Source organism: Dasypus novemcinctus, chromosome 8, assembly GCF_030445035.2.
Source record: "Dasypus novemcinctus isolate mDasNov1 chromosome 8, mDasNov1.1.hap2, whole genome shotgun sequence".
NCBI classification, from domain to species: Eukaryota; Metazoa; Chordata; class Mammalia; order Cingulata; family Dasypodidae; genus Dasypus; species Dasypus novemcinctus.
In genome coordinates this window covers 95,710,167-95,717,936 of record NC_080680.1, presented here as the reverse complement: position 1 = coordinate 95,717,936, position 7,770 = coordinate 95,710,167, and positions in this window count along the sequence as shown.

Below are 7,770 nucleotides of genomic sequence, written 5' to 3'. Positions count from 1 at the left end.
ACAAACACACATGATAACATGGATGAATCTTGAGAACGTTATGTTGAGTGAAGCAACCCAGGCATTGAAGAACAAATACTGCATGACCTCTCTGAAATGAAATAAGTAAACCAAGCTGTTTCAGAGAGCTAGGGACTGGATGATAAACTTAAAGGAATTTGGGGGGTAGAGGAAGGTTGCAAGGTGACACCTACATGGGTGAAATCTATGATAAACTTGAGGTATTTGTACAGGGAAGGGATAAAATGGGGGCATAGGGATACCTTTGGTGGGGCTTTGTGGGCTTGAGGGGGTTTGGGGATGGGAGGACTGGTCAGATGGCCCAAGAAAATTAACATTTGAACATAGGAGATTGTCAGGTATGTGGTTGAAATTATAACATAGAGAAAACTCTTTAGAAAATATAATACGGAGGGTTACCTGTTTAAGATGCTCAAGGTGGGGGAGGGGTATCTGACACAGGGCAAGCTTCAAGGAAGTGTGTGAGTTCTCATTTTGTCATAATGGGCTATATCATTGGGTGGAGACCCATAAAATGACAGTGAAGTTATACCCACATTCTGGGGAGGACTGATGTTCTCAAACAGAGGGAATTATATCTCTTGAGATAATTGGTAGCTCACAATGAGTTAGGGCAGTCAAGTATGTCAGGCTCTCATCATTGTTGCAAGTGTCTCCAAATATGGTCCTTCAAGAAATGAAGATGGATTGTCATGGTGGGCCCTGTGGGGAGGGGGAAAGAGCTGTTGAATACATGGAATCAGTGTAACTATGGGGCAAAGGAAGTGTTCCACAAGATCATGTGATGATGTATATAGGACATTTTAAATTACACCAAAAGTGTATAAAAGTCTATAGGCTAAAATGTAAACTATAATGTAAAACATATCATAACTAAGAATTTAGAAAATTGTATAGTCTAAAATATAAACAATAATGTAAACCAAAATAGAACCATGTTTGAAAGTTATTGTTTCAATAACTGTATATCAGCTGCAGCAAATATAATATGAACATGTAAAAAGATCATTGCTGGGGAAGGGACAAAGGGTTTGATATTTGAAATGTGGGAGTACCATATATTGTATATGTAAATTACTGTGATCTAAAACTTATGTGAAGACAAACAATAATAAGGAAAAACAAAAAAGAAAGGATGTACACAATGAGGAAGAAATTGCTTGCCACTGTACATACAGGGCAACACCTATAGCAGTGAAGAAAGGCAAAATGTCAAAAAAAAAGTTTTTTCATTTTTTGATGCCCCAATTTATTTTTACTTTATTTAATTTTTCTAAATTAGTATGTATTTTATATCTCACCTTTAAACCCATCACTATATTTCATTTTACTCAATGGAACCTGGAAATATATTGGGCTTCCTTTTTGAAGAAGTTTTGGACCACATGGAGGCTCAACTATGGTGGGAGAGGAGCACTAGTAAGGGATGTTTTTGGTGGGGGGCACAGGGTTGGGAGGGGGTTCTCCCTCCCATACATATAGGGCATGTACACAGGGTACATAGAAAGGTTTGGATATTTTCATTGCAGTTTCAAGTGGAAATGCAGCTGAGACAGTGCTATGTTCCTGGCCAGGGGAGCTCTATCACATTCCCCAATGGAACAGCAATAATCCCCCTAGTGCAATGGCAAAGACCAACAAAGATGGATGGTCCAATGATGAACTCTTGGTACTGATGGCTCTGATTATGAGTCTGTGTGCCTGAAATATGAACTAGGCCTAGAGCTGCAAGGTTCCTAAGATTTACCTCCTGAGAGCCTCTATGTTGCTCAAATGTGGCCACTTTCTAAGCCAAACTCAGCATGCAGATGCATTGCCTTCCCCCCAGCATGGGCTATTACTCCCAGGGATGAGCCTCCCTGGCACCAAGGGATTACCTCCAAGTACCAGCTGATAATGTAACCAGAAAAAGACCATGAATAAAGGGATCAATCCAGGCCGGCAGAATATCTCAGCCAATATGTAATATCAGGTGTTAAAAACTTTTTGACTTTGGATAAAAGGGGGAAATCGAAAGGACAAGTGAGTTTATATGGTTATGAGTCTCCAAAAAAGAGTTGGGAGGTCATCAGAAGGGTGATGCTTATGCACGCCGCAGCAGGGTACCAGAGACAGCCAAGGTAGATGGAAACCCAGGTGCTGGTTCTCCTGAGGGCTGCAGAGACCTGCAGGTTCTATGGACATAGCAGATGGCTGTGGAGTTCAGGGCCATGTCAGTTGGCCCTACTTTGGAGTTTGTGTTCCTGAGTGTGATGGAGTTGGACTCAGATATGTCCTTTCTACACATGCATCTTCTGTTACTTTTACTGGACCTTGGTTGACATTTGGGTTGGTGTATACTCAGGAGACCTGAATCTCTGGGCTGTCCATGTGACAGCAAGGCCAGGAGCATCAACAGACTTTCAGTTCCTACCCTCTGGTTTGTTGGACTTACCCTGCCCAGCTGACAGGGAGGTGAAGAGAGTCAACCACAATGCCAGTGAGCCAAGGGTGCCTACAACTGCAAGCAGAATAATTGCATCCATCATCCATGTGGAATCTAAGGGCCCTCTTGATATAGAGGAGGACTGGACATAACCATCCCGGGGTCCACTGGATGGAGGAATAGAGTATGGATTAGAGTGGACTTACTGGTGTTCTGCTGGCGAACTATTGTGATTAGTAAGGGAAGAAATTGTAATAGTGATGTGGACAGGGTGGCCATGGTGGCTGCTGATGGTAGGGAGATGGAAGAAGAGATATAGTGTGGGGGCATTTTCAGGATTTGGAGTTGTCCTAGGTGGTGGTGCAGGAATGGATGCTGGATGTTGTGTGTCCTGCTATGACCCACTGGGTGGTCTGGGGGAGAGCATTAGACTACAATGTGGACCACTGTCCATGTGGTGCAGTGGTGCTCCAAAATGTATTTGCCAGGTGCACTGAATGTGCCACGATGATGGAAGAGGTTGTTGATGTGGGAGGAGTGGGGTGAGGGGGTTGGGGGGTATATGGGGACCTCATATTTTTTTAATGTAGCATTTAAAAGAAAATAAAGAAGAAAAATAAAAGAAAATTAATAATTAAAAGCTGGAAAGATGAGAAGAAAGAAAAAGAAAAAGAAAAAGCAATAATGAAGACCAACAAGATGTGGTGGAATGAAAGAAAAGCAACAGAAAACGGAAGATAGAAAAATCACAGAAAGAAAAGAAATACAGTAGAAAAAATAAGTAAAAGAAAAAAAAGGATTCTCAGAAAGGGAATTTCAACAAACCAACAAACAATAAATAAACAGTCCAGGAAAATAGGCTTCCTTCTTAGGCCCCTAGTTACCATCTCAGTCTACTGGTATTCATCATTCAGTCACCCTGCAGCCTGCCCTCCACCAGTGAGGTACCTGGCTTTAGCAAATAAAATAATGAATTTTTAAGATAAAAAAAATAACAGATTGAAAAAAACTGAAACAAAAAAAATCTAAGTCATATAATCCCTGTCATCACCCTCTGCAGTTCTTTCTTAGGAGGTACTAGGAATCAAACAAGAGACCTCATATGTGTAAGGCAGGAACTCCTACACTGAGCTACACCCACTCCTCAGGCTAAGTAGGCTTCTGAAATCTTAAGTGACTCTTCCTACCCCAGCTCCCTCTGTGAGTTGGGCTTCTAACAGTTTGTCAGCTGGTTAAGTGCCTGTCTCTGCCCCTTCAATGACCTAGTTCCTCTCGCTCACAGGTGGTTGGATGTGACAGTCTGCCTGATCAGATCCCCCTTCCCCTCTCCCTGGGCCACTTCAGTGCTGCCCAAGGTCTTTTCTGAGATTCAAAGGGGACACAGCTGGCCAAATTCACTGTTAAAAATAAACACTCTTCATGCTCCCTGAAATGAGACACCTCTCTCTCCCAGGGAATGTTCTTTCCCACTGGCTGCAGTGAATCAGGGGTTTTACTAAGGTTATTTGCTTTAAGGGTGGGGTATATGTGATGTTCCCAATCACAGGGAAGAGTAACTCATGGTTTTCCTTTGGCTCTTTGTCTCTCTGTTCCTCTCCTTCCTGGAAGATGCCCAGCACTCCCCTGTTCTGCAGATCCCCAAAGCAGCTCCGTCAGGTAGCTTCTTGCCCTTCCTCCATTGTCTTTTGTGAGAGAGTCGAGCTCTGCCTACCTACTTTCATGCCATCTTCCCAGTAGTCTCAGCACCTCTCTATCTATAATGAAATGAACAATTGGACAGTGTAAGTCTGTGCAACACAGTTTAAAAAAAAAAACAACTCAACAATATATACTATGGCTTTTGATGACAATTTGGAATTTTTAGCTGTTGAAGTAAATGGGATTGCAATCAGCTCCTTAATTTCTCTTTCTTTTATATTGTTTTTCAGAACTACAAATACTCAGTTAAGTACCTAAATTTTAATTTTAGTAAAGCTTAGATTGCTTATGTTCTTAATTTGGTAGCTAGTTACTAAAGTGATTTTATGGGTTTCTAAAGCCTAAATAAGTTTTAATTTTATTGTGCTTGTTGCATGAAATTAATAGGGGAGCACAAGCAGCCTATCCTATTACCAAATGTCCCCAATCTAAGAAGACTGTGATTTTTTCTCCACGTTAGAGATCTGTGATGAGGACAGTTTTATAGTCCTGATTAATGTTATTTTGGGAAAATGAGACTTTTCTCTTGCTCCCAAAATGAGAAGCTAAATGCAGTCATTTATATTTCATGCACACAAAAATACTTATTGTGTGGTGGCGTGCCTAGGAATTTTCTAAATTCTGGGCATCCAAGTTGAGTAAAAAGTGACCAAAGTCAATCCTCATGTACACTTTACATTCCTGCAGTACTGATATCCCTCATCAGATTCCTTTTCTTCACAGCAGTTTCTAACTTCTAACACACCCTGGGCTTACTTATTTATTTCATTTATTGTCATTGCCTCTTTACTGGAATGGAAACTCTGTATGGTTTTTTGTATCGAAGGAAATATTTCCATTCTAAGTTTAGTTTTGGTAAAACCTGCTATGAAGTAAAGGAACCTAAAAAGAGCAAGAGTGTAGGGCATGGAATTATCATCTCAAATTGTGTGGTCCAGGTAGAGCTCACTAGATAGGACCTCTCAAGGACAGGCAAGCACACCTTGGGGAAATGTGGAAGAAAACGGTTCCCTTGTGGAGCAACATCAGCAAATGCTCTCAAGTGAGAGAGTGCCTGATCTGTTCCAGAAACGTCTCTGGGGACTCTGTTTCTGGACCAGGCTTAGGGAGGGAGAAGTGGAAATAAGTTTAGAGATATTGGGGGTTCAGTTTGTAGGACATTGAAGGCCATCATAAAGTTTTTGAGTGGTTTGGGAAGCCATTCAAAGATATTCTGCAGAGGAATAACTGAATCTTACTCTTATATTTATATTTTCATGTAGTTACTTAAAAACACATTTATTGGAGTATAAGTGAAATTCAATAAGCTGAATATATCTAAAGTGCACAATTTGATTATTTTGACATAGGTATACACCCATAAAACTATCACCACAAATAATTAAGATCACAATGTTTCCTGCTACTTTCTCTGCTGCACTTTCATTCTCCTCCTACCCATCTCCAGGGAACCAGTGATCTGCTTTCTGCTGCATAGATTATTTTGCAGCTTCTAGAATTTATATAAATGGAATTATACAGTATGTACTCTTTTGTTTCTGCCCTCTTTGACTCAGCACAAAAGTATTGTGAGATTCATCCACATTGTAGCATGGATCAATAGTTCATTCTTTTTACTGCTGAATACAGTATTCAATTATATGGCTATACCATGGCTTTTTTATCCATTTACCTGCTGATGGACATTTAGGTTATTTACAGTTTTTGCCTATTAAATGAAACAACACTGCTATGAACATTCTTGCTATGAACAAGTCATTGAACACACACACATGCCTTATTTTCCCTTAGGCAAACAATTAGGTTTGGGCCACCTTCTACGTATATATCATTTAAAGAAACTGCCATTGTTTCAGAGTGTACCCTTTACATTCTCACCAGCAGTATATTAAGTTTCTCTTCCTCCACTCAAACACTTGGTATAGTCTGTCTTTTTAATTGAGACATTCTGTTATGTGTGTAATGGCTACTCAAAGCAATTTTAATTTGCACTTTTCTAATGAATAATGATGATATTGAGCATCTTTTCATGTGCTAATTTTCCAATCATAAGTCTTGTTGGTAAAGTGTCTGTCCAAATATTTTGTTCATTTTAAAAATTGAATTTGAGTTTTGTAAATGTGTATATTCTGAATACAGGTTCTTTATCAGAGGCATGATTTTCAAATATTTTCTTCCAGTCTGTGAGTTATCTTCATTTTCTTAGTATTGTCTTTCAAAGAACAACCATTTTAAAACTTGATAAAGTCCATTTTATAAATTTGTTTCTTTAGGGATCATTTCTTCTTATATCTTAAAAATTTTCACCTTACCCAAGGCCACAAGGGTTTTTTCCCCAGATTTTTTAGAAACGTTTAGTTTAGGCACAAAAATTTTTCCCCAAGTATTTTTTTTAAAGATTTATTTTTTTATTATTTCTCTCCCCAACACCCCTACCTCATTGTCTGCTCTCTTTGTCCATTCACTGTGTGTTCTTCTGTGACTGCTTCATCCTTATCAGCAGCACCGGGAATCTATGTTTCTTTTTGTTGCATCATCTTGTTGTGTCAGCTCTCTGTGTGCGTGGCGCCATTCTTGGGCAGGCTGCACTTTCTTTCGCACTGGGTGGCTCTCCTTATGGGGCACACTCCTTGCACATGGGGCTCCCCTATGCAGGGGACACCCCTGCATGGCATGGCACTCCTTGCACACATCAGCACTGCGCATGGGCCAGCTCCACATGGGTCAAGGAGGCCTGAGGTTTGAACTGCGGACCTCCCATGTGTTAGGTGGATGCCCTATTCATTGGGCCAAGTCCGCTTCCCCCCAAATATTACTTTAATGGCATTTCACAAATTTTGATATCCTGTGCTTTCCTTTTTGTTCAGTTAAAAATTCTTTTGGTTTTTTCTTTTGATTTTTTTCTTTGGCTCAAATATTATTTAGAAATATGTTATTTATTTGCTAAACTTTTGGGAATTTTTCTAGCTATCTTTTATCATTGATTTTTTATTTACTTTAGATCATGCAGAGATAATATATTTTATGCCTTAAATTTTTTTTAATTTATTGAAACTTGTTTTATGATCACCAAATATGCTTTATCTTGGTAAATGTTCCATGTGCCCTTAAAAATAATGTGTATTCTGCTCTTGTTGATTGAATTGTTCTATAAATGTCAACTCGATGAACTTGGTTGATAGTATTGTCTAAGTTTTCTATTTCCTTATTGATGGTCTACTTGTTCTATCAATTATTTAGAGAAAGGTATTAAAATTTCCAACTAAAATTGTGAATTTGTCTACCAATCATCAGTTTTTGCTTCATGTGTTTTGAATTCCTTTTACTCATTGCATAACATTTAGAATTGTTTTGACATGCTGATTAATTAACTCTGTCATGCCTGGTATTATTCTTTACTCTGAACTCTACTTTGACTGATAATAATATGGTCAGTCTCACTTTCTTTTGTTTAGGGTTAGCATGGTATGTTTTCCCATCCTTTCAGTTTTTAAAACTTTTCATTCCATTCTTTACTTTTAATCTACTTTGCCTACTTAAAGAGTGTTTCTTGAAGAAAGAATGTAATTGGGTTGCTTTGTTGTCTGATATGACAATCTCTGCCTTTCAATCAGTTTTTTTAGATC